This window comes from Pipistrellus hanaki, assembly GCF_964339955.1.
Source record: "Pipistrellus hanaki genome assembly, chromosome: X".
NCBI lineage: Eukaryota > Metazoa > Chordata > Mammalia > Chiroptera > Vespertilionidae > Pipistrellus > Pipistrellus hanaki.
The window spans coordinates 64,297,802-64,325,446 of NC_140524.1; the positions used below are offsets into that span (position 1 = coordinate 64,297,802).

General features: G+C 39.1%; 1 pseudogene across 1 annotated transcript; it reads right to left on the reverse strand.

Annotated features, from left to right (window-relative positions):
- LOC311614829 (cytochrome b5 domain-containing protein 1-like) lies at nt 1–27,405 on the reverse strand (annotated as a pseudogene). Its single transcript has 2 exons — nt 27,184–27,405; nt 1–679 (listed from the first exon to the last, which is right to left on the reverse strand). The product of its transcript is annotated as a cytochrome b5 domain-containing protein 1-like (transcript).
- Nucleotides 27,406–27,645: the final 240 nt, after the last annotated feature.

Genomic DNA, 27,645 nt, shown 5'->3' on the forward strand with positions numbered 1-27,645 from the left:
TTATAGCTCTCTGAGGTCATCATTAAAGTAGAGAAGTATTGCAGGTGTGTGGAGTCAAATTCTTCCTCCTCGTCCAAGATCCCATTCTTTTATAGGGTATATCCATGTTCAGGTTCTTCCCTTCATATTTCCATGTATAGCTAGCAGCATGTGCATCAGGGGAGATAGCGATGTAGGATTTCCTACATTGATTCCAGGGCTCTCACCTTCAGTGTGTGCTCATGCGATGTGAGCGTTTTAATGGCACAGATGTTCCAGTCTTGGCAGACAGCCTCCCCACTTCATAACGCACCCTTGCTACCAGGGCTTCCCAAAATTATAGGCTCAGTTGAATCTGGACAGCTGAAGTGGGATGGGCAGAAAGCTGCCCCTTTGAGGTATCTTTGGGAACTGGCCAGCGGATCTAAGTGCTTGTGGATGTTTCTGGTTTTTGGATCAAACCAGTGACTGATGTATTGACCCACAACTTCCACGATGAGTTTCAGCAGTAGGTCTCCTTTGTACTCTGTGCCAACATTAGGTCGTATATGTATTCCAAGTAAGACACTCAGGGATCTTCCTGGTGGTGGTATTGGGCCACCTCAACTGGCGTGAAATACTAACGCTGGAAATACTCAAAGTCTGGCCAGGCCACTAAGCCCCAGTGCTGCAAGGCTCTTGCTCTATTGGTTTCCAGTTCCTTTAAGTAGCTTCCTCACGCCTCAGTATGAGCTCAGTACTACTTCCTGTCTTGTACCAGAGCTAAGGTGAGAGCATTTGTTCGCTGACATGAAATCTATTGTCCTTTTCCAGCCACCATCCACAGAGATCAACCACTGTGTGGGTGAAGAGTGGCGTGGGCTCATGGGAAATATAGTCTGATTCCCACTTTCAATTAACTGGGTTGCTTACTCAGGAGTTCTTGGGTGAAAGCCAGCACACTGTTTTAATTTATAGTGGCCTGGGTTACAGAGGAAATTTAAGGCAGATTTTCTCGCCAGGTAGGAAAACAAGTGGGAGTTCTATGATTATGAAAAAATATATTCTTCTCATGGTTTTGAAACAGAAAGAAAGGAATAAAATGCTTCCTTTTCTCTCCAATTATTTTATACTGGTGGCTCAGTGCATGAAATTCTTGTACATTAAAAGGGAATTGATTAGAGGAAATAATTTAATATTGCTATTTGCCCTTTCTCTATAATAGAAATGCCAGAGATTAAAGAAAGTTAGTAAAATGAATATGAAAATCTTCCTCCTGTGAGAGTTTGGGGTGTACCTCAAGACCCAGAGTCAAGTCCCCACCCACCCGGGCATGTCTCAAAATTGCATGAGACCCAGACCCAGCTGTCCCAACCCCTGTTAAGCCCTGCCAGGCAGGGGGTGCAGCCTCAGGTCCCCCTTCAAGCCCCACCAGTTGAGGGCTGCAGCCTGAGGGCCCCCATAAAGTCCCACTGGATGGGGGTGCAGCCTTAGGTCCCCTGGCTTGGTGCCAGGCAGAGGATGTAGCCTCAGGTCCCCTGGAAAATCCTCAGGTCCTTTGGCCTGATGCTGAGGTGGGGGGCATGGCTTGAGGTTCCCCAGTCCAAAGCCAGGGTGGGGGGCACAGTCTGAGGTCCCCCATCAAACCCCGCCAGGCAGGGGGCACAACCTCAGGTCCCCTGGCCTGGTGCCAGGGTGGGAGTCACGGTTTGAGATCCCCAGTCAAGCCCCATCAGGCGAGGGGTACAGCCTCAGGTATCCTACCCTGGCCCAGTGTCATGCAGCCTCAGGACCCTGCTGATTGCTTGTTAAGGCTTGTTATGGGAATTTGGCCTCCATTGTGGGTGCAGCCATCTTGTTATGGTGTGACAGTCAATTTGCATATCCCCTCTTTATTAAATAGAATCATGGACTACTTTCATTTTAGAAGGGAGAATTTGATCAACATCCAAGAGGTGCTGCAGAATTCCATAATCACCAACAGACCTTCACTACCAAATCCAATGAAAAAGACTACATATGAGCTACTTGTTACCATTCAATTTGTTACAGCACAGAGGGAGGGAAGAGAAAATAAACTTTAGAATAACAAAAATATACCATATCATTTTAATACAGTGAAAGGATTTTGAATATTGGCTATTTGAACACCTTGTTGTCGTGATTTCATCTCTAGATTAGAATGTACAGCTGTTCCAGACAATCACAATAACACCCATTAACATTAAGTAGATCCACTTCTCTGTTAGCAAAGTTCTTGCATCAGAGTCTGAATAGCTAGAATTGTGAGGGAAACCAGCTCAGGCATAATTTTATACATTCACTTAAAAATGAGGAATCCTTTGATAAAGGCTCCACAGGCCTCTTCCCTCCCACTGCAAGGCAGGCTGGGGCGTGGACTCGGGGTACGCAGACTCTGAGCTTGCATTGCCTGTGGAGCCCCAAGCTCAGCATCCCCGTGGCAGGGGAGGAACCAGAAAAATTGATCTTTCCAGTTCCTGATGCTGACAGACCGCTATAGGTGCCAGGGTCCTCCACCTGCAGCCCCTACTCGCAGTCCAGAAGCCCCAATCACAGACTGGAAGCCCCCTGCCAGCAGTCCAGACGGGACCAGCATGGCACCGCAGTGGGGGCAGGAGGTGTCCGGCAGGCATGCTACAGACATCAAATCACTGCTGCCGAGGCCGCCTCCCCACACACACTCGCAAGTAGTATGGTCCAAGGGAGCGACTCCTGAGGCAAGGCTCCCATGGCAGCTGATGCACAGCCAGACAAGGAAGCTGGACCGGAAAGCCCAAGCCCCCAAGTACCCGAGCTGCAGGGCGTCATGGGCCGGGGCCCTGAGGAGGCCCCAGGACAAGCATCTTCCCAGAGGCTGTGGGGAACGAGGGGAGGAACTTCTGGCTAGAGGCCAGGTGAGGGATGCTGACATCTTTGCAGGCTAAGACCAGGCTAAGGGATACCCCACCCCCTACCCTGTGCACGAATTTCATGCACTGGGCCTCTAGTTGAAAAATAAAAATGTTAGTAAAATGAGAATCCCCAATATGAACAGCATGAAACTGAGAAAAAGCATGCAAAAAATTGTTGTAGAAGAAACAGAGATACAAACAACACATGTATATTTGTTTATGTATATTTATAGAACATTGCTGTCTCAAAACAATCCCTCTCAGAACAATATTGCAAAGCCTTGTGGACATGATTAAATCAGCTAACTATGTAAAGAAGTTATCTTAGTGAGTTCCCTTAGCTTGTTCCCTAATGGGCAGGCTTCATGTGTTTTTGGGTGGTCTCTGAATTTTACCATACACCTTGCCAACCACTGTGGGCATTTAAAAGATAACATTAATAGAAGACATGTATTGGTGACTACTCACTAGAGGCCTAGTTTTCTTACAGATAATTCTTGTAAATTGTTAATAGAAATACTTCTTCCTTTGCCTCTGAGAACTCAGAGGGAAGAAATGGAGAGAAATGGGAAACTCATTGATTACCACATTTTTATTTATTTTTGCTTTAATTGTTTGGAGTGACATTGGTAAATAAAATTATATAGGTTTCAGGTGTACAATTCTATAATACATCATCCATATATTGTATTGTGTGTTCACCACCCCAAGTCAAATCTCCTTCCTTCACCATCTATTCTCCCAATAAACTATTCTACCTCTCCTTACCCATCCTTTCCCTCTGGTAGTCACATACTATTTTCTGTGTCTGAGTTTTTTGTTTTTGCTTAATCCCTTCACTTTTTTCACCCAGCCCCACAACCCTCCTCCTCTCTGAAAACTGTCAGTCTGTTATCTACCTGAGTCTGTTTCTATTTTGTTTGTTAGTTTATTTTGTTTAGCAGATTTCACATAGCCACAACATTTCTAAATGTGTGGTAATGCTTTGTCTTGTCATCAGGTATTACTTAGAAAGTGGGACCCAGACAGAATTCCTAACTCTTGTTCTTGTGGCTCTCCTAATCAGTCCATTATTTTGCATGATGTTTGTCTTATATATTTATATTCTGAAGATCAAAGAATACCAGAACCTCCCAAACCATGCATACATAGTATGTTAAAATTCTAGAAGGTCCAAGTGGGCTAAGGAAAACACATTTGAACTCTACCGGTCAACATTCCATTGAATTACATTCATAAGGTAAAAATATGTTTAATTTTCTTTTTCTTGTACATTTCTGAATATTCTCTACTAGAGGTTTGGTGCACGAAATTTGTGCATGGGGAGTGGAGGTGGTGGTGTCTCTCAGCCCAGCCTGCTCCCTCTCCAATTTGGAATCCCTCTCACAATCCAGGACTGCTGGCTCCCAACTGCTCACCTGCCTGCTTTCCTGATTGCCCTTAACTGCTTCTGCCTGCCAGCCTAATCACCCCCTAACTACTCCCATGCCAGCCTGATTGATGCCTAACTACTCCCCTGCCAGCCTGTTTGCCCCCAACTTCCCTCCTCTCCTGGCCTGGTCACCCCTAACTGCCCTCCCCTGCAGGGTTGATCACCTCCAACTGCCCTCCCTTGCAGGCCTGATGCCTCCCAACTGACGTCTCCTGCTGGCCAACTTGTGTCCACATGGGGGCAGGATCTTTGACTACATGGGGACAGCCATCTTGTGTGTTGGAGTAATGGTCAATCTGCATATTACTCTTTTATTAGATAGGATAGAGGCCTGGTGCATGAGTGAGGGACAGCTGGTTTGTCCTGAAGGGTGTCCTGGATCAGGGTGGGGTTCCCTTGGGACATGCGGCAGCCTGAGTGAGGGGCCTGTGATGGTTTGCAGGCCAGCCACGCCCCCTGGCGACCCAAGTAGAGGTCCTGGTATCTGGGATATATTTATCTTCTATAATTGAAACTTGTAGCCTAGAACAGAGCCAAGGCCCTGCTCACTCCATGGATGCTGCCATTTCTGTTTGGTTTTGTGTATCTTCTATAATTGAAACTTTGTTCCTTGAGTGGAGGCCTAAGCCAAGGAAAGCTTGGCTTTCGTTGCCAGGGAAATCCAAGCCTCTCTCAACTGCTCTCTGTTGCTGCAGCCATCTTGGTTGGGGTTAATTTGCATACTTTCTCTGATTGGCTGGTGGGCATGGCTGGTGGGTGTGGCTTGAGTGGTGTGATGGTTAATTTGCATATTACTCTTTTATTAGGTAGGATGATATAGTTTTGCTATTGAGTTCATGGCAGAGTCATTTCTGGTAAGAAAGGGAAGAGGTGGAATGAAAAAAAATCAGTGTTGAATTTTTACACAGAATGGTTGAGTGCACTACATTCCATAGGCTTTCCTTTAAAATCCAAGTAACAATCTCCTTGTACAGATTAGGAAATTAAGTATTGGAGGTGCTAAATAAAATTTCCAAGTTTACATATCTGAAACAAGTGGCAGAACAAGAATTTTAACCCATCTTGTTCATTTCTAAACCTTATGCTACTACCATATGATCTTCTATTCAGAGCTCAAAATCTGCATAATTTAATTTCACTTAGTAAAGTGTCCATGCCTACTTATACATGTAAATATATGTAATATTGTTGGATAAAAATGTCTGGAACTCTGAAGACAAGGCCTTCAGTGTGATATGATTTAGTCTGGCAGTGCCTTTCCCTTACTAGATGCACAGAAAACATTTGTTGAATGAATAAAAGAAAAAGAAATGTATTCTTAGTCATCATCAATTTAGCACATAAAACTGAATGAATATCTCCCTTTTTATTATGTGATTGAAACACAACTGGGATAATTATGCACAAGCTGTTTCATAAAATGCTTTTTGTAAATAAAACAAAGTGTATTTCTTTTGATTATGTTGTAAAATGATATTTTAGTAGATATACTATACACAGAGCTAATGCGAGGTAATAATTGCAAAACCTTCAGTATTATAGGATATGGTGGACTTGAACAATTATTACTCCTGTTTCCTTGCCTTCTCTCTTCCATTACATGATTTTAATAAGCAATAGTAAATTATAGAGAATATTTGAAAGTGTAACAGCAATAAGTGAAATGCATTTTTAATAATCTGTGAGCTGCAGTGTCATTTCTGAGTTATAGTATAGATTACATGATGAATATGGAAAAAGGAAAAAATAACCATTATAGCATTTCTTTTACCTTCATGTACTTTCCTATCTCTTATATTACCTTTCTGCGGGTCACTATAGAAATATTTTCCCATTGAGTCAAAGAAATAAATGACAATAATGACTTCTCCGCTGTTAGAAGACTAGATTTAGAAGACTAGGGGTTCAGATAGCAGACTCATTACTAATTAATGGATGATGGGCATGTTTCTTCCTCTGGGATGGCCTCATTTCTAAAATACAATCCTATATAATAAAAGGAGCAACAACTGGAACAACCAAATAACCAGTCACTATGATGTGCATGCACAAAACATGGTGGGTGTCAGCCATGGTGGGCAGGACGCAAGACCAAGGCAGGGCACTGGTTGCTGTCATCAGGGCACTATTAGTAATACCTATGTCTATCTTTTGTAAATAGTCATACAATCCAATAAAACAAACCTGCTTTTTCATGCCTCTTGCTATGTATCTGGCTGAGTCATGCAGTTTTCAGAGGGACAATGCAGTGCCAAACTCTATCTGTTGAAAAAGAGAAAGAATTTACATGCCAGTAGGAGAATAAAAACGGCTCTCTTTCCACGGTCTAAGGTATAGCGTCTTCCTCAGTCATCTAACCCTTATATAGTATATGTGCTGCCGAAGCGAGCACATCTAACCCTTATTTAAATATTTTACTATTCTGAGGTTTCTCTTGGGAACCCAGCTGAGCCAATCTTGCACCAAAATCAGCAATTTCTGCCCAAATCATTTGTTTGAGCCCTCCTATCTCTTGGACACCAAAACATGGTAGTACCAACTCTTAGGTTTGAATAGAGGTGCTAAGCATTCAGGACAGGCATCTGTAACATTTTGCAAAGTCCAGGCATCTTTCTCCTTTCAAGGAATTTTTGGCCATGAGTGTTCAGGTAATGAGCGTAGAATCCTTCTTTGGTAAAAACGCTTGTGATAACTGAACAGAATAGTCTCCTACTGAAGAGATGGAATAGAAGAGTAGTTGATCCACACATTGGCTCTATGAGATCTTAGATAGATTCTGGCTTACTGTGATGCTGGCCAGGGCGTACACGTTGTTGCATAATAATGATAATACAAGGATTTAAAAATACTTTTATATATTCTTCATCAAACTGAAACTGTGATCTAAGGCTACTGACTCCAAGTTCTGTGCTCTTGCCATTACAGACCACTCCGAAGTGTATTTACTATTATTGTGGCCTTAAAGCTGCTTCTTAGTAGAATCTAAGGCATGCAATTTCTAGCAGGACATCAATACAGCCATAATCCTCACTTCCTGAGGCTCTTTTTCACTTAATTCTAGTTTATGGACTTTAAATTGGTACAACTTCTCTGGTTGGCAGGTAGAGAATTAAATTAAGAATGTGTATACCATTTGAGGCAGCAATTCCATGTCTTGAACTGAACCCTAAGGAAATAGTAAGTATGTGCAAGGGAGTATGGAAACATCAATCTAAATACTTAATTTTGGTCTTTACCACAAACATAAGTTTGTTGAAGGTAAAAGAACACAAAACATATCTATCAATGAAGGGGCATATAGAAACAGATTATTGTTCTTGGTACACAAAAATACACTCTGACAAGCACTCATGTACACACACATCAAACTAATTATCAAGGGCTATTCACTAAAGCCTAAAATTTAGTATTTCAGGGACATGAAGAAGATGAACTCATACATGAGCTAGACCTATTTTAAATGCAAACATGAAATACCTTTGTTAGCAATTGAAAATAAAGGTCATTCTTCTCACAATTGTTTATTTCAGAAAAATGTATTAGTTCTGTGGCAAAATTATGAAAGATTTATATTCTTTTGATCTTTTATATTATTTTTTCTTTCATGGATAGGTGTTATGAGATAAAAAATAAAATTAAAGAACAAAGGCTTGTCAATCAAAAATTCTTATTAATATAAACACATAAGTCTTTGTGATTTTAATAGCATATAGAAACTCATTTGTTATTATATAAATCAGGTTAAATTATAATAAAATTATAAAAAGGTGAGGACACTCTCAGATATAGTAAAAATTATTACTAAGAATCCACACCAGTTTTGAACTTAAGTAAAATATAAACACGAAGCTTTAGAGTTGTAACACATTACCATGGTAACAAAACAAAACACACATCCTTGCCCTCCTTGAGCTTGCAGTCTAAGGGGGAAATTAGTGAAGACAGCAATAATGATGAAGTGTTGTAGCTGCCATGGTAAGGAAAATTCAGAGTGTAATGGGACAGAGCAGATAAAACAAGTACTGTACCTGTCTATTTTTGGGGGTGTTAGAGAGACTTCCCACAGCAAGTGCTGTTTAAGCTGGGGCCTGAGAGATAAGGAGGTATTAGCTAGGTAAAGACAAGGCAGCGCTAATCTGAGACCCTAGCCAGATATAACAGTCAGGAAATACTTTATTCACCTGGTTCATCTCAGGGGAAATCCTGTGTGGAAGTCCACTACCTGGCAGTTGGGCATGTCCAGAAAACTGCGTGAACCTTAACAGCACAGTTATAGAAAGTGCCAGAACTCTGTTGTTCATGCCTATGAGAGAAAACAAGAATGAGACCTCCTAAGGTTTTTTGCATCTTTTAAATCTTTTTACACTGTCTTGGCAGTGAACTCAAACTAGAAGAAACAAATCATTATTTTAAAAAGTGAGTGAATGAATGAGAAGATAGCTGAAATGCTCAAAGTATCAGCTCTATTCTACTACTGTTTCCTTTCCTTTTAGTGGGTTGTCTTCCAGGACTCCTGCAATCTTTAATTTATGCTGGTGTGCTATGATGTGTGAGCCTGGTCATGTGTGTACAGGTGAACACTAATACTAAACAGGTCTACTCAAGTGTAGACTATTACAGTTCTCCTGGAGCTCAGGAAAGAGGAGGTAGAGAGGCGGAGATTTAAACTGGCAGTAGTTGACACATGGGATACTCAAACACTATGATGAATATAAGGATGAATGAATGAATGAATGACAGATTTTTGGATACAGTAGAAAATGAAACTTAGTTTATCTCTTCAAGGTGTTTCCATCCATATTTATATTTTGAAATAGATTGGGATTGTATGATGTATCTGCTCCCTAATTTGATTTTAAAATATTGTTGGTTTTCATTATTAAAAACTAATTTTCTTCTTATTAATAAAATTTAGACAAATACCTATTGACATTAATGAAGGTTGCAGTTTAAATATCATTCATCAGGATGTTGGGGAACGTGGGAGCTGTTTGTACTCCAACTTTTGGGATCTAGAGCAAGAATATTGCTAAGGAACTTACTAGCTACCTCAGACTTGAGAGAGGAGGAAGAGGCAGCCTCAGCCCCATCTTAAGAGGAACTTTCTGTGTGTATGTTTGTGTAAATATTTGGACATATATTTTAACAAACTTTACATATACATTGATTTATTTGGAAATAATAGGATTTTACTGTATAGGTTGTATTTAGAACTTTTCCCATTGAAGAGTACATTGTGAACACCTTTTAATATTAATACATTATTAGTTTTGTGATTTTGATTAAAATTGTCTGTTTTCTGTTTGTTGAAAATATCAACACAATTATTTTTCATATTACGGTATGAATCAATCTGTGGTTATTGAAATAATATAACAATACATTATTAGAAGTTCAAATTTAACCTATATTTCTCTTACCTAACAGCTATTTACTCCATTAAATCACTATTAGTAGTAAGCTTTGTGTCCTTCCAGATGTTTTTCCTTGCTAATTAGATACTAACTTAGATTTATCAACAGATAACATAATTAGACATATAATTTTATTTTCCTTTGTAGAAATGATATTATATGTCCATAATATTCTAAATTTATACCTATTTGTATTCATTTAATTGTGAGATTTCTGCCTCTCCGTAAATATTTATGTATCTCCACTAGAGGCCCAATGCATGAAATTCGTGCACGGGGCAGAGGTGGGGGGGAGGCATCCCTCAGCCTGGCCTGTGCCTTCTCACAGTCTGAGACCCCTCACTCCTTATCACCCGCCTGCTTGTTGCTCCTTAGTGCTGCTGCAGAGATGTGAGAGGCTCCACTGCACTCACCAACCATGAGCCTGGCTGAGCTGCACTCTCTTTGTAGGAGCACACTGACCACCAGAGGGCAGCTCCTGCATTGAGTGTCTGCCCCCTGGTGGTCAGTGTGTATCACGCCGACGGTTGTTCTGGTCGTTTCACCATAATGGTCACTATTAAACAGATTTTGATTTTCTGATTTATAAGGCAACACAGCAGATGTTTGACAATGCACTAGTGGGCATTCTTCACTGTCCTGACCATCTCTAGATAAATTCCAGCTCCTTGAACAGTTAGACTCAAAGCATAGGAACCTTCAGGTCACTGAGGAAATATCTTGGGTCTTAGGGACAGTACAGGCTTTGACTCCTTTCCCTGTCACTGATAAGCCTGGAGACTTTTGGGGGAAAGTTACTTAACCTATGAGCCTTATATTTGTCATCTGTTCATTGGCAATAATACTAGCCACCTAGAATGCTGATTATTAAGAATAAAGGAGATAAAATATAATACTTATCCCATATTGTGGCAATCACACAAATGTTATCTGCATTCTCCTTATTTCACCTTCCCAAACTGCTACACCAATGCTTTGTCCTGAAGCTTATACCATCTCAGAAAACATCTAATTCATGTGACCCTTTGTTTAGGTGTGTTAGCACAAGGGGCATATTTCAGCTCTACAATCATTAATATAAAGGATTGTTACATTAGTTATTATATTTGCATGATAGAGATGACACACTAAGAAAATAATCAAGTCCTTTTCCTTTGCTTCACTCGCCATATTAATTCTAAAGAAGTTTCCCGTGGAGTGCTGGAAAGCCAAGCTGCTACAGAATAACAAAGCATGACAGTGCATCTGTTTAAGGGTTATTTATATTGAGATTCAAGTCATTAAATTGCAGTTGCATTCAAGTCACTTTTCTTCTTTCAAGCTCATTTCTGTAACAGAATAATGCTGCCTGTAAGTTGTTAATACACACAATCCACTACCAGAACTTTGCCAAAAACTTATTGTGTGATCTTGCACGAGTTACTTAATCTTCTAATCCTCTGTTTCCTTATTTATAAACATGATATAATAATTCTAACCTAATTTACATGCCGGGAGGGAAGAATAAAGAGCTAAGACATGAAAATTTCTTATCATAGTGACTAGAACATAGTGAGTGCTTAGTGAATTTTAGCTATTGCTGTTATTAGTAGTCCTCTCAACCAGGGCCAGGACTAGGATGAGGCAAATTGTGAGGCACCTAGGGCACACAATTTAAGGGGGCACCCATTCAGGGTTTTACAAATGCCAATCCTGTACCTGTAGAAGACTATCTCCTTAACAGGGAGGGCCTCTTTTAGGCAAGCCTCACCCTAGTCCATGGCAGGATTTCAGGTGGGCGCTTTGTTTCGTCCACCAAGGAATCTGGAGACCTCTGAGAATCTGTGATGTGCTGGGCACTGTGATTCCTCCCTCCATGCAACAGATTAGGAGACTAAGGCACATAGAAATGAAAGGACCTCGTTTTGGCCCACACATTCACTAAGTGGGTAAACAGAGATGGGAACAAGTGGCCTTTGACTGCCAGCTTCATGTATTTTTCAGTATATCACAGCGCCTCAGCTGTAAATCCCACATTTATAAACCAATGGATATTTTCTTATTGTGTTTATATGTAACAAAATTGAAGTGCATATGTTTATTTCTGGTACATAGGTTCTAGTCCTTTCTCTTTCATTTGTTAGCTGTCTTATCTCAGTCATTTAACCTCCCAGGGCTCCATTTTGTCACCAAGTGAATTGGATGTCATTTTTCAAGACCTCTATTTTATACCCTATAATTTATTATTTTATTCTGTCCACTACTATTCACTTTTATGTTTATCTGCCTCTCTTCTCTCATTAAGTGGCAACAATGTGCAAAGATTCCACTAAATACTTTGGGGGCCAGATATTTCTAAAAAGAGCTTCTAAAAATAAGAAGAATATGAAAAGTGAGACTACAAATCATATATTTTATATAAAAGAATATCATATAAAGAGAGAGTAATATAGGTATATTTATTTGAAAGTGTTCAGGAAATGGAAACTATCTTTGGCTTTGACTTGTGATTATATTAGACAAAAAGTTAAGAAATAAATCATGCAAAATCCGAATGTGTTGGCTGTGACTATAAAATAATGACCCTATTGTTCTTTTGATGATCATAAATTGGTTGTGAAGCCAATTGCCAAAGTCCTGATTAATGGTAATCTCGTTGCACAGGTGTGTGGCTTCCTGGGAATGGAGGTATATTTTGAAGAGTAATCCTGGTCTGCATTTTAATTTCTGGTATTGATGATAAAAAAGAGAGGTACACATCATTACTCCATTATCACTTGAGTATAGAAAAGAGTCCTCCAGTTTAGAAGAGGAAGACACTATAGATAACATGGAAAGACAGCTAGATGATGTCTCCGAAAACAAAGAACATACTTTGGTTTGGTGGGCATGTGAGTGAACTCTGAATACAATACTTAACTGAATTCTATTTGGCAGTAAAATGGTAATAAAATATTTTTATTCAGGAGGCTGTAAAAATGCTGTCACATTCTTATCCTGCCTGAAGCTGGAAGAGTATCCAGGATAATGAGTCCAAAGCCTGTACCATTGGTAATAATTAGCAACAAGCTACCATACATTGATATAATTGCAGACACTTGATTATAACATACATATCATATTATAATCTTGAATGTTTGAGAGACAGGGCAGGGAAAATTCAGATAGGTGAGGTCATAAAGAGGTGATGGGATTTACCCAATGTTGCCACGGAGTTACTAAGTAGATTAGGTCTGTTGTTGAGACCCAGAATGGTCTTCTGACTTTACTAGACTTACCTGAAGTCAAAATACTGGCTTTGTCCTTATGAGTGCTTTGCCCTTCAAGGAATACATGGAAACAGAATCTCTTACGTTAACATCTAGAAAGCAAATTTAAAAGACAGGAAAGCACAGGGAACATAAGAAACACATGTATAATGTTATTTGTTTTTACTACCTCCACCTCTTTAGAATTTCCTGTACCCTTGGTTAGGGAACTTTAACTGGAATTAGAAAAATAGTTCTCTTTTCAGAGAAGACACGGGGCAAAAAGGACAACTGGGATTCTAAATTGGACTGCCACCCTTCTAGGAGTGAGATAAGCCCAAAACTAAAAATCTACTACTTGTCCTGCCAGAAAGGGCTACATAGAAATCTTCTCTTATGCCCAGATCATAATTAGATCTCAATAAATATTTGTCCAATTTAGTTGCATCAAACTGAGTAAGGTTTTGTGGGTCTTACTCAGCTATAATCAGGGATAACCCTTCTAATAAAGGTGACTCCAAGGTTCCATAAATCCATGGATCAAAATACCAGCTTGGCAAAATGGGCAAAAAGCAGAGGGAGGAGCTGAGCATACAATTTATCCAGATAATCCACCAAGCCACTTACCCTATATGTGAGGAAATCTTATATAGAAATGCAACACAGTTCAGGCAAAAGTACTGTTTACTTTGAATAAGTATTTACTTAATTAATGAATTAAAAAGAGAGGTACACATTTACGAGTCATCATCAGGAAATAAATAAAGAATACACTCCTTAAATCCTTTTCTATCCATACAAAATTTTCAGTAGTACATACATTGAGATTATCGCCACCTTCTGGTCAGATTCACTACTACATCTCTTGAAATCTCAGGGAGGCGAAAGTGTAAAAATTTGTAGAGGGTTGTGCCTCTGGTCTGATCCACCAAACAGGGTTTGTTAGGAGCTTGAATGACACAGGCAGGCTTTCCTGCAGAATCAGATGCTCTCTATCTCTCTGAGCTCTTGACAGGAAGTTCCACCCTGACAGGAAGTTCTCAGATGAAGAGAAAGCTGCCAGTGTGTCTCTGAGGGACCGTGTATCTGTGATGTATCTGTGGTGTGTGTGTGTGTGTGTGTGTGTGTGTGTGTGTGTGTGTGTTAAGCATGCATGTGCATATTTTGTATTTGGGATCGTATCTTTTAGATGAATTTGTTTTGTAAAATGTGCTTACTCATTCACATAGGTGTATTATCAACAATAAATGGGATCATATTGTACATACAGTGTATAATTTGCTTTTTATGCTTAATAGTGAATACTATTTCAAGTTAATATTTCCTTAATATTAGTTGTGTGAATTATATCCTAACAAAAATTTTCCTGTGCTTTGAAAGTTGTATCTCAATTACTTTTATGAATTATAAAATTGATACATATTTGTGCATTAACATCAAAATACAGAGAAATGTATAAATGAAAATTAAGCTGTTTTTTACTCTTAAGATAAACATTTTTGAAAGTGTTAATATAATCTACAAATGTTTTTATCCCCACATAATGTACTAACATATGTAAGTACTTTTTTGTAAATATATGCACAAAACACATATATATACACAATATAAATATACAGCTAGGTATATATATATTCTTCAGCCCAAACAAACAAACAAAATAGGACAACATGTATATCTACCTCTCTCCTTTTTTCACTTATGAAATATTAGGAATTTTATTTTTATTTATTTCATTATTGCATTTGGGTTATCTTTTCATAAGTTTGTTGGGCACTTATCTTGTTTTTTTTTCTTATGAAAATTGCAAGTTATCTTTTACCTATCTCTTACTAGTTTATATTGATGATGACCATATAATTTATCTTTCTGAGAGTGAAAGGCACTTTTAAGAGTAAAAGGTACACTGTTAAACAATAGATGTAAATTGGGAGTATATTCAGCATTATGGTCACCTTCTGATATATCATAAATATTAACTCAGTGTATGTTATATACACTGAGTGGCCAGATTATTATGATCTCTGAATGCATAATAATCTGGCCACTCAGTATATATATTAGAGGCCTGGTGCATGAAACATGAATTCGTGCATGGGTGGGGTCCAGCCAGCCTGCTGGTCAAACTCCTGGTCAAGGGGACAATTTGCATATTAGCCTTTTATAATATAGGATATACACTGAGTGGCCAGATTAATATGCGTTCAGAGACCATAATAATCTGCCCTCTCAGTGTATGTGAACAATTTTATTCCTCTTTTGTACTGTGTTTTATTTTTTGCAAAGTTTTAAAATCATATTGATTTTTATTATTAAAAAACAATATGGCTAATTATAAATGTTTGAAGAACACACCAGGCTAGAGTAATTGCCAGTCTACTGGGAGATTAAACAGACAGAACATTCAATGCCCATGAGATCACAGGATGCAATGGGAATAGTCTGGGTTTTAGAACAATTCCAGGCTTAGAGTCCCTGGTCTGTACTTATACAATATTGCTCTCATGAATTTATTGGCTTGAGCTGGAGGTTAGGAAGAAGATAATAATCTCTATCTTGAATGTTTGTTTCCAGAATTAAAGTACATGTGATATGAAATTACCATGTTATAGAATAAGTTTGGTGAGTATTCATTTCTATCTCCCAGATCACCGTCTTGGAATTTAAAAACCTGACCTTCTTCCCAAGCTCCCCTACCCACTTCAGGTCTCAGCTAACAGATGTGGCTGGACACCCAGTTCTTTTGGTACAGGGTGGGATTTTTAACTCCTCTGTTGTTGTTGTCACCCCAAAGGGTTATTGAAAAAGTCCCCACGGGGCCACAATAAAAGGAGTGTGATCTGATCACTTCTCTAGGCCTAGAAGTGTTCTAAAAGGGAGGCTGCTTTGTGTCCTTTAGGAGAATGGGTGATGGAACCCCATTCCTGCGTCTTACCATAAGAATGACTCCAGAAAATGTATTTACTCTCTGTAAACCTAAATTTAAAAAAAATTATACCTTACCCCACAGTTGTTGTATGGGGGAAATAAGAAACCATAAGAAATGTTTGGCATATCCTATGTGACCTCAGCAAACGTTTGTCCTGTTCACCATGACTCCTCTATACCATAAAAGAAACATACATAAAACAAGAACAGAACTGTCAGAGCACTTAAAAATGTATCAACAAGAAATGAAATATTTAAATATTTACATAAGGTATGAAGTTAAGTACCGTTTCTATGTTGTGGGAAGAGTTAACTGAGAAAGTTGAGGAAAGACAGTCATTGCACTATTTCCTTTTACCTGTATTTCATGTGATTCTGCCCCTCTTACTTCACTTTTTATTTGAACATCCAAAGAAACAGTTTTCCACTAAGCCCTGGAAAGAGGAGACAATAGATGGGAACCAATCGTAATAACAGACCACAAGACCATAGAAGAAGTCATTTTCCCTGTACTGGCTTCACCTTTACCATGGAGTCACACAAATACAATATAACTATGGTTAGGGGTTTTGGCCTTAAGTGCAACTATTTTATGATTGCATGACCTTGGGCAAATTACTTAGCTTTTCTGAGTCCCATTTTAAAAAATATTTCAAAATCAAATGAGCGAATGCAAATAAAGCATTTAGTAAGATGTCTGGCACTAAGTGCTCAATAAATGTTGTCTTCTTATTCCTTTATTATTAGCCTTCTCAAACCAATCAGAAGGATAAAGGGCTTGTGGCTGAGGAAGAATGTAGAGTATCACCTTAGATGCCAGGGTTCTATGAAGATGTAGTATGAAAACAGTTCAATGCTGGTACAAGAACTGACACATCTATTAATGGGACAGAATATAAAAATAAGAAGCAGAACAGAGCATTGAATATTTGATAAATGTGACGTTTTCAATTGCTTGATAATTCATAAACAATAAAAAAGGTACTAGACCATTGGTAAACTGTTCACTAAAAAGAAAGGGAGATATTATCCTTGTGGCATATGATATAATGTGAAGGTTAAAAAATTAGTATACAACACTGTATCCATCCATGTGATTTTGGTTCCATAAAATGTATGTGCAGTTACACATGTAGGTGTATATATATGGATATTTTTAGTTGCAATGGGATGCAACAAACCATGAGCGTTGTTTATTAGCAAGCATGAGATTGGAGGCTGCTTATATCTTTTTCTACTTGTCTGTATTTTTATATTATAAAAAATAAATATGGATTATTTTTGTAATAAGAAACAAAGCCTGTAAAAGCTTTTTTTAATAGTTAAGTAGCACAAGGCAGTGTGATGGGCTGGAAAGAGAAAAGGTTTTGGGTGAATACATACCTTTTTAAAAGATATTTTTATTAAGGTATTATATGTGTACATATCTTTCCATTGCTCCCCCTCCACTCTCATTTATACACTCCCTCCACCCAGAGATTTTCGTCCATTGGTTTTGCTTATATGCATGCATACAAGTCCTTCAGTTGATCTCTTATCTCCCCCATATCTCCCTACCCTCCCCGCTGTAATTTGAGAGTCTGTTTGTTGCTTTACTGTCTCTGTATCTATCTTTTTGTTCATCAGTTTATAATGTTCTTTATTCTCCACAAATGAGTGAGGTCATGTGGTGTTTCTCTTTCATTGACTGGCTTATTTCACTCAGCATGATGTTCTCCAATTCCATCCAGGTTGCTGCAAATGATGAGAATTCCTTCTTTTTTATGGCAGCATAGTATTCCATTGTGTAGATGTACCATAGTTTTTGATCCAATCATCTGCTGACGGGCACCTAGGCTGTTTCCAAATCCTAGCTATTGTAAATTGTGCTGCTATGAACATAGGGGTGCATATTTCCTTTCTGATTGGTATTTTTGGTTTCTTAGGATATATTCCTAGGAGTGGGATTACTGGGTCGAATGGGAGTTCCATTTTCAGTTTTCTGAGGAAACTCCATACTGTCCTCCGCAGTGGTTGCACCAGTCTGCATTCCCACCATCAGTGCACGAGGGTTCCTTTTTCTCTGCAACCTTGCCAACACTTGTTGTTTGTTGATTTGTTGATGTTAGCCATTCTGACAGGTGTGAGATGGTACTGCATTGTTGTTTTGATTTGCATCTCTCTGATAATTAGTGACTTTGAGCATGTTTTCATGTGCCTCTTGGCCCTCCTTCTGTCTTCTTTTGAAAATATTCTAACGCCAAGAAATCTATGGCATTTCTATACACCAACAGTGAACTTACAGAAACAAAGACTAAAAAAGCAATCCCATTTACCATCGCACCAAAAAAACTAAGATACCTAGGAATAAACTTAACTAAGGAGATAAAAGACCTATATGAGGAAAACTACATGACACTGAAAAAAGAGATAGAGGAAAATGTAAACAGATGGAAGAACATACCATGTTCATGGATTGGTAGAATCAACATAATTAAAATGTCCATACTTCCCAAAGCAATTTATAAGTTCAATGCACTCCCCATTAAAATTCTAACTACATACTTCACAGACCTAGAAAGAACTCACCAAAAATTCATCTGGAACAAAAAAAGACCCCGAATAGCCACAGCAATCCTGAGAAAGAAGAATAAAGTAGGAGGGATCTCAATACCAGATTTTAAGCTGTATTACAAAGCCACTGTTCTCAAAACAGCTTGGTACTGACACAAGAACAGATATATAGATCAATGGAATAGAATAGAGAATCCGGATATCGACCCAAACCTCTATACTCAATTAATATTTGACAAAGGAGGTATGAATATACAATGGAGTCAAGACAGTCTCTTCAACAAATGGTGTTGGGAAAATTGGACAGACACTTGCAAAAAAATGAAACTACATCACCAACTTATACCATACACAAAAATAAACTCAAAATGGATACAGGACTTAAACATAAGACAGGATAGCATAAAAATACAAGAGGCATCCACAGGCAGCAAAATCTCTGACATATGCCAAAAGAACTTATTCACTGATACTGCCCCTAGGGCAATGGAAGCTAACGAGAAAATAAACAAATGGGACTACATCAAAATAAAAAGCTTTTTTACAGCAAAAGAAACCATCAACAAAACAATAAGAAAGCCCACTGTATGGGAGAACATATTTGTAAATGTTATCACTGATAAAGGTTTAATCTCCAACATCTACAGACAGCTTATACAACTAAATAAAAGGAAGATAAATGACCCAATTAAAAAATGGGCAATGGACTTAAATAGAATACATACCTTTTATCATCATTTGGGGTTCTACCCATTTCAAGGGAGTGACTCAAAGGTAAGATACTTAATCCATCTGAGCTTCATTTTCCCATTCTGAAAAGGAAGAGGGTAATTATTTTTTATGGTTATTGAAATAATTTGATGATGTAATCAATATATAGATTAATGTGCTGTGCTTTATTCTCAAATACTACACCTGAGATCCCATTTCAACTCTACTACTTACTCCTATAAATTTCTTTACCCTTCTGACCCTCAGTTTTCTCATCTGTAAATATAGTTATAATATTGATCTTGAAATACTATATATATGTTAGCTGTCAAGCACAGTGTTGTAGTAAGCACTACATCAAGGTAACTATTTCCATAAATATTATACATCCTAGAAATCTATGTATATAAAAGCCTAAGCGACAGTTACTACCAAACAATAGAAATGACTGGTTAATGTGCACTGACCACCAGGGGGCAGATGCTTAACACTGGAGCTGCCCTCTGGTGGTCAGTGTGTTCCCATAGCCAACCTCCAACTGCCCATCCAGCATCGGTTCCTTCCGTGCCTAGCCCTGTGACCATCACCTCCTCTCTTGACCCTGCCAGGGCCTTCAGGCCCTGGGCTAGGACTGGGAACCAGGAGTGGGTGGTGGGGGATGTGGCACCTTTCCCAGTGGGACAGAGGGCTGGCTTCCTCCTTGAGGCCAATGGGCAACCTCCTGTGCCCTGTCTCTCCCCCTGGCCGGCAGGCCCTGATTGGCCCACAATCCTTCTCCCTGGCCCTCTCCCCAGCCAGCAGACCCTGATCATCCCAGCTCTGATTGGTCCTGATCACTGGCCAGGCCTAGGGACCTCACCCGAGCATGAATTTGTGCACTGGGCCTCCACTAGAAAATAAAGAAGTGGTTATTTCTGTCAGGTGGCAAAAAAATTACGATAATTCTGATTACCTTAAATAATTTGTACCTTCTTACATTTAATTAAATATTTTATATCCCAAGAACCCTTAATCAAGCCATTATACCCTGAGGAATTTATCTTACAACAAAACTTCTTTCAAGAATTTCCTGCTTGAAGCAATGGTATAATCATGGTGATTGTTTATATATTTTTGAAACTTGTGTAAGATTTTCCTAAGGAAGATGAATTCCTAAGAGTGAACATTTTCAACCAAACCATATAGCATTGCCAAGTGAAGTTTTAAAATGTTTAATACCAATTTTCACTACCATCAACGATGCAGAAGAGTTCCTCTTCTTAATGATCACCCAATCTGCTAAAAAGGACCTTATGTATTTTGACACAGCAATACCTCCTTCAGAAATTTTTCCTACAGGACAATTTGCACAGAGCTGTCTATTACAGAAGCTTAGCTGTGGTTGAGACAAAAGGATCAAGTGATAAGAGAGTAGAAGGTGACTAAAGTGAAATATTTGATGTGATGGGCTGTGCACTATAGGTTGGATGGGCAAGGAGAGCACAGATTGAAAGGGGCTGATGCACAGGGAGAAAAAAGAGGGGTCAGATGTGAATCCCATGATCCATGTCCCTCCCTCCAGGGAACTCTGGGCATCTTCTCTGAGCCTGGCTGGCACTGGGATTGCTGCCAAATAGTTTTCTCTCTCTTAATCCTCAGACCTGTGAAAGAATTTTTTTTATTACAAATTATTTTCCTTTTATTTTTTATTTACATCACAGGTGGGCATTATATTGTCTTTTATTTTTTTAATTTTTTATTGTTTAATATATTACATATGTTTCCCTTTTCCCCCCACTGATATCTCTCCGGCCACTCCCACCCCCAGCACATGCTCTGACCCTGCTACTGTCTATGTCCATTGGTTATGCTTACATGCATGCATACAAGTCCTTTGGTTGATCTCTTACTCACCCTCACCTGCCTTCCTTTTGAGGTTTGATGGTCCGTTCTATGCTTGTCTGTCTCTGGATCTGTTTTTGTTCATCAGTTTATGTTGTTAATTATATCCCACAAATGAGTGAGAACATGTGATATTTATCTTTTTCTGACTTCCACTGCCATTTTTAGTCCTGTTTCACCACCGTCTAAATGCAGGTTAGAGTGTTAAGAGCAGCCAGACACTACTTCTCACTCCTTTATTTTATTTTGGAGAAGTAGGGGACAGTGTCTAAACTTCCCTGCTCTAGCTCTGACTTTTCTACCCTTGGATATGACCTCTAAGAGGATGAAGTTCACATCCAACCACTGCCTTTTTGCAGCACAGGGGTTACAGGATGGTGAGATCTAAAGGGTCATGAATATAGGGAAATTCTGTGATCATTAAGGGCATATGACACTAAAGGCCTATGAGAAGCCATGTAGGATAAATGAAATCCATATTTTAGAAGATAAGTAGCAGTTGTGAATGAGGGCTGGTGATGGGGGCCACAAACAGGGATCCTAGGGTTAAGGGTGTCTGATAAGTTAAGAGACAAGTTCTGGGACAAACTGGTGGGAATGAAGAATAAAACACAGGAGTCAAAGTAATTCTGGGGAAAGGTACACACATTAGTTGCAGATGAGAGATGGAAAAGGCTATCATCAAGGCAACTCCCTTGGAGTTTCTGTAGCTGCTTCTGGGGATCCTTCCTTATAGAGTCTCCTAAGCCCTGATGGTGGACAGGGTGGGGCCCACCATCCACCCCATCAGCAGCCTTTGTAAGAAGTGTTACTCAATGGAGGTGTCAATGGACTTTATGCTTGGTATTTGAAGGAAGGTAAAATAAACCACATATAGGGATTACCTTTCCGGGAGCTAATCCACATGAATCTCACAACCCTGTCTCCCTGCCACTCTGTCCCTAAAACAGAGTGTGCCAGGGCCCAGGGAAATAAACAGAGTAGCTGATGCTGTACCCTCCTGGCAGGGACTCCCTTTTGTTATTTTCTGTCCCCAGACCTTCTATATCAATCTCTACACCATTCCATAATCTACCTGCACCCTCGTATTGGTATTTATTGTGAACTCTGTCCTTTGCAGATACTGTGGAACAAGGAGTGACAGGGCTTAGGGTGGCAGCCAATTCAGGATCATATTGCTGTCAGAGTTCTCTAGCCAAAAGTCCACCAGGAACCTGTTATCAAGCAAAGTTGTGCTCCCCCCCTCCCCATTACAGTGAGGCAAAATTTACACCATGAAGACCCATGGGGTGTCTCAGTAGGAGGACATTAGGAATGAAGTAATACAGAATTTGGCTTGCTTAAAGAGGGTTCAAGAAAACAGGAGATTGATACGGATTGTGTGCTCTCAGAAAGCAGGAATAATTCCATAATTAGATATCTTAATTTCTTCTGAAGAAAGAATACAGCAAGGCTAAAGCTGTAATTATTAAAGAAGCAGTAGTCACTCTTGTTAGCTAGTGGAAGAGGATGTTTGATAATTTTTTGTGTGGTTTGCACAGTGGTCTTATTTTTTGTCTCATTTTATCAAAGTATCCAAGTGATGGTTTATGGTCTTGGTATTCTGTGACATGGATTATATTCAGCAAGAGAATACTATAACCCAGCTGAGAGTACCAGGCTACTTCATGATGGAGAATGTTTGAATGGAAGGCAAGACCAACCTGAAAGACTGCGTATGTTTTCAATGAGACAGAGAATACTAGAGTAGACAAAATCTGGTTTAGATGGAGCCAATGAGGATGGCCATACCAGTTATATAAATGAAAACCCTACAGAGCTTTGCTCATCTGAGTTGAGTGCATGGTGAGCAAACTTGGGCACCACTGTGATATAAGGTAATGGAACCAGGTCTCAAACCCAGATCTGTGTCACTCCTGTGCACATTCTCCTAACTGTTTAGAATTAGAACTATCTTCTTTTATAGATGGGGACAGTACAGGGAATAAGATTTAATTTATTTGCAGGTAGGTGTCATTTTTTTGTGTAAGCAAGTGAGACAAGAGGCAGATCCTAGATTTCTATAGCCAGTTAAAGCTGAACAGGGATGGGATAAGTGAGTTGTGGCTGTTTATACTCATACAATGCACTATAGCACACACCTGAGATTTCTATACAAACATTTGCCAGGAATCAAATTTTCAACCATTTTCTTTTCATGATCAGTATAGTACCCAACTTTTTTTTCAGTAGAAAGTCAATTTCCCTTCTGTTGAAGACCTTCACCTCTGCACTTCAAACTAACACCCTGTAAGTTTACTTTGAGATCAGACACATTTGTTTTGAGAATGTAATAGGTGGTGCTTAAACCATGTCTTGGTACATCACTAAATTAGTCAGATTCAATGTTTTGTTCCAGTTGATAATGAGTATGTATGAAAGCAATTTAATTTTGTCCTCTATTTCTGCAGCCTAGAATTTGCATTACCTATAACTAAATCTGTTGATATGCAGACTTTTTAATATTCTTCCAAAGAAGGTCTTTGAGAAAGGTGGGAACTGTGTTTCTTCAATGTGTCTGCCAGGTTTTGCCAGTGAAATTTTTAATGGTTCATTTTAAAATTTAAATGATACATAGCTTTCTTCTGTATTAAAAAAAATATCCATGTGATATGGTTTAATACTTTAAAAATGAGTTGCCACAAATACAGTAAGTTGAAGTTAGATATTTAATAGGTTTCAAATATCAGGAAGAGAACCCAAAATTTTAACCATCAGTGGATTGTGGGGTAGGTGGTTATTTGCATCCTTGAGTGTATTTTCCACACTGTCTAAACTGACTGTGATTCCTATTATGGTCAGAAACAAGGCCCATGACAGTATACCCAAGTGGGAAGAATAAGGACTTCAGAGTCAGAAAAACCTGGGTTTCAGTCTGGACTCTGCCATTAACAGAATGGCAGGATAGGACACTAAACTCCATGGGCCTCAGGCTCCCTATCTAGGGATTGAGGAGAGGACCCTGCTTCATAAGGTTGGGATGCGATGAAATATAAAAGGCATTGAAGGCCACACAGGTGCTTTGGCCTCCACCATACCTGGGATGTAAACTCAGTTTCCTCATCTGCAAAGAGGAAAATGCCATGTTGACCTTGCAGTTATATCAAAAGCATCAAATGTTATTCTGTATATTAAAAAATAAATCAATGTCATTTGATGCACACAGTGAGAATATGAAGAATGATAATATCCAACTAGTAGCTAACAGAGATTTTTGCTTGCTTCTTTAATTTCCCCCTCTTTTCCATATTCATTTAAATATTTTATTTGCTTTTAAAAGTATGTTTTTTTTTATTGATTTGAGAGAGAAGGGAAGGAAGAGGGAGAGAGAGAGAAACATCTATTGGCTGCTTCCTGCACTCTCCCCACTAGGGACCAAGCCCAATTCCCCAGCATGAGCCCTGATAGGGAATCTAACTAGCATGGGGGTGCATAAGACAAAGCTCAACCACCTGAGACATACCTACCAGGGCCATTTAAATATTTTATAATTATTATATTTAAAAGAGCATTCCATCAGGAATGTCCAGAAACTGTGAAACTTAACAGCACAATAGGTGAAATACACAAATCCCTTCTGCATCCTTTACTTTCACTGGTTACAAAAAGTAATAAAATTTTGAGCCCCAAACAAGTAATTATTTTGTATTTTCCTTTCCCTCAATCTATATTATGGTATAATACACACACACACACACATACACACACACACACACACACACACACACACACACACACAGTGGCCAGATTATTACGATCTCTGAACACATAATAATATGGCCACTCAGTGTATATCCTATATAATAAAAGGCTAATATGCAAATTGTCCCCTCAACCAGGAGTTCGCCCAGCAGGCAGTCTCCCCCTTCCCCTGGCCAGGCTGGCCGGACCTCACCCATGCATGAATTCATGCACCGGGACTATATATTACACTGAGTGGCCAGATTATTATGTGTTCAGACATCATAATTATCGCGCCACTTAATATATATGTATATATATATATATATATATATATATATATATATATATATATATATATAATTTTCCAGAAATTTACTGTTATTGCCATTGCTACTTAAATGTCCATTGGTACATGATTTCATTGAAGATGGGTTCCCTGGTTCCTGCCCTGTCCTACATACATTATTTCATTTATTCCTATGAGAAAGATAATTATCATTTCCATTCTCTAGAAGAGGAAAGTGAGGCTCGAAAACAAGAAGCATATTGTCTAGGGTCATACAGCCACTGAAGACAAAGACTGAGATGATAATGCTTTCTGACTGCCAACCCCATATTCATTCTGGGATATCACCAAGTTTAGCTGTAACATAATCATAGCTATAAATTATATATGCTTACAGAATTGAAATAGTTTTGTATTGGAAAAGCAGCAAGAAGTTGTGAAAGGAACTTATGTTTTAGGCTGAGCTCAGTTTTTAAAAAATATGTTTTTTATTGATTTTTAGAGAAAGAGAAGAGAGAGGGAGGGGTAGAGAGAGAGAAATATCAATGACAGAGAAACATTGATAGGCTGGCTCCTGCATGCCCCCTCCTGAGGATGAGCCTGCTACCCAGGCATGTGCTCTGATAGGGAATTGAACTGGCCAGGCTGCTTGGCTCAGTTTTTAAAAAGTGTACCCTATTTGTCCTTGCTTTCCTTTCCTTGTTGGTATAATGGGAACTATAGTTCTAGTCTCCGTTGGTTAAGGTTAGGATTAAAGGGTTTTAAAGATGCTGGCATGATGTAGGACTCTAAAAGAGTTCATTTCTCAAACCCAGGTCTTCTTTTCCCACTATAAAGCCTATGCTTTTACAAAAGTACCTCAGTAACCCAATGAATAAATAAATCACAAAGTCCTATTCTGAGGCAACTTATCCCTTGTCTGCATGACACAACCCACAAAGCCAACCCAGCAATAAGCCAACCAATCCTTGAGTCTGGAAACCCACATATTTTATTGTTCATATTTCTTATCTTCTTCAAAAAGACCCTTTAACATTTCATATGATACTTGTTTGGTGGTGATGAATTCTTTTTGCTTTTTCTTCTCTGGAAAGTTCTATGTCCATCAATTCTAAATGACAGTTTTGCAGATAGAGTAATCTTGTTTGTAGGTCCTTGCTTTTCATTACTTTGAACATTTCTTGCCACTCCCTTCTGGCCTGCAAAGTGTCTGATGAGAAATCAGCTGACAGGCTTATGGGAGCTCCCTTGAAGGTAATTAACTGTTTTTTGTTGTTGTTGTTTTTGTTTGTTTGTTTGTTTTGCTGCTTTTAAGATTCTCTCTTTGTCTCTAATCCTTGGCATTTTAATTATGATATGTCTTGGTGTGGGCCTCTTTGGATTCCTCTTGTTTGGGACTCTGTGCTTTCTGGACTTCTATGTCTATTTCCTTCATCAAGTTAGGGAAGCTTTCTGTCATTTTTTCATATAGTTTTTCAATTTCTTCTCTCTCTCTTCTCTTTCTGGCACTCCCATGATATATTAGTATGCTTCAAGTTTTTCCAGAGGCTCCTTACACTCTATTCATAATTTTTTGTTCTTTTTCTTTTTGCTGTTCTGATTGGGTGTTTTGTTTATTTGTTTGTTTGTTTGTTTTTTGCTTCCTTATATTCCAAATTGGTGATTTGATAATCAATTTCACCTACTCTACTATTTATTTCCTGTAAATTATTCTCTATTTCAGTTAGTGTATCCTTCATTTCTGACTGAATCTTTCTTAGGCTGTTGAGATTCTCACTAAGTTCCTTGAGCATCTTTATAGCCAGTGTTTTGAACTCTGTCTCCATTTTTGTTTAGTTATTTTTCTGGAGTTTTGCTCTGTGTTTTCATTTGGGCCATGTTTCTTTGTCTCCTCATTTTGGCCACCTCCCTGTGTTTGTTTTTACATATTAAGTAGAGCTTCTGCATCTCACAGGCTTGGTAGCATGGCCTAATGAAGTAGGTGTCCTGTAGGGTTCAGAGGTACAGTCTCCCTGATGACCCCAGCTGGGCACTTGAAGTGTGTCTCTCATGTAGGCTGTACATCCTTCTATTGTAATGGAGCCTGATTGCTGTTGGCACATCAGTGAGAGGGATTTACTCAAGTTGCAAAGACTGGTTGTGACCACTGACCACCAACCTCCGACCACCTTAGAAGACTAGCTGTCAGGGGCCCACCACACAGAGTGAGACTTGCTTCAGCAGGACTCTGGTACCTACTGAGTTCACCTCCTGAATGTGTCATTTGAGGAGGTGGATGGGTGGTGATACTTTGAAGTGGTCTGAGGCTGTCCACTGGGTGTTCTGGTTCTGGGGCCTCCCAGAAGATGAAAGCTAAGTCAGTCACAGCTTGATTCTGCATGGGGCCATCAGGCATAAGCTACAAATTGACCTATAGATGGCTATTACTTGTGCTGGGCTTGGAGATGCCAAGGCGAGGCCAAGCTGTGAACTAAGGCTGGCTGCTGCTAGTGCCAGACTTGGGTCACTTAGTGAGTGGTATAGAGCTTGCTGAGGCCAGATTCTGCTTGTTTGAGAGATTTTAGGAAAATCTGAAGCATGATCCAAGACAGGACATTCCTGTGGAAAAGCCACTAGAAAC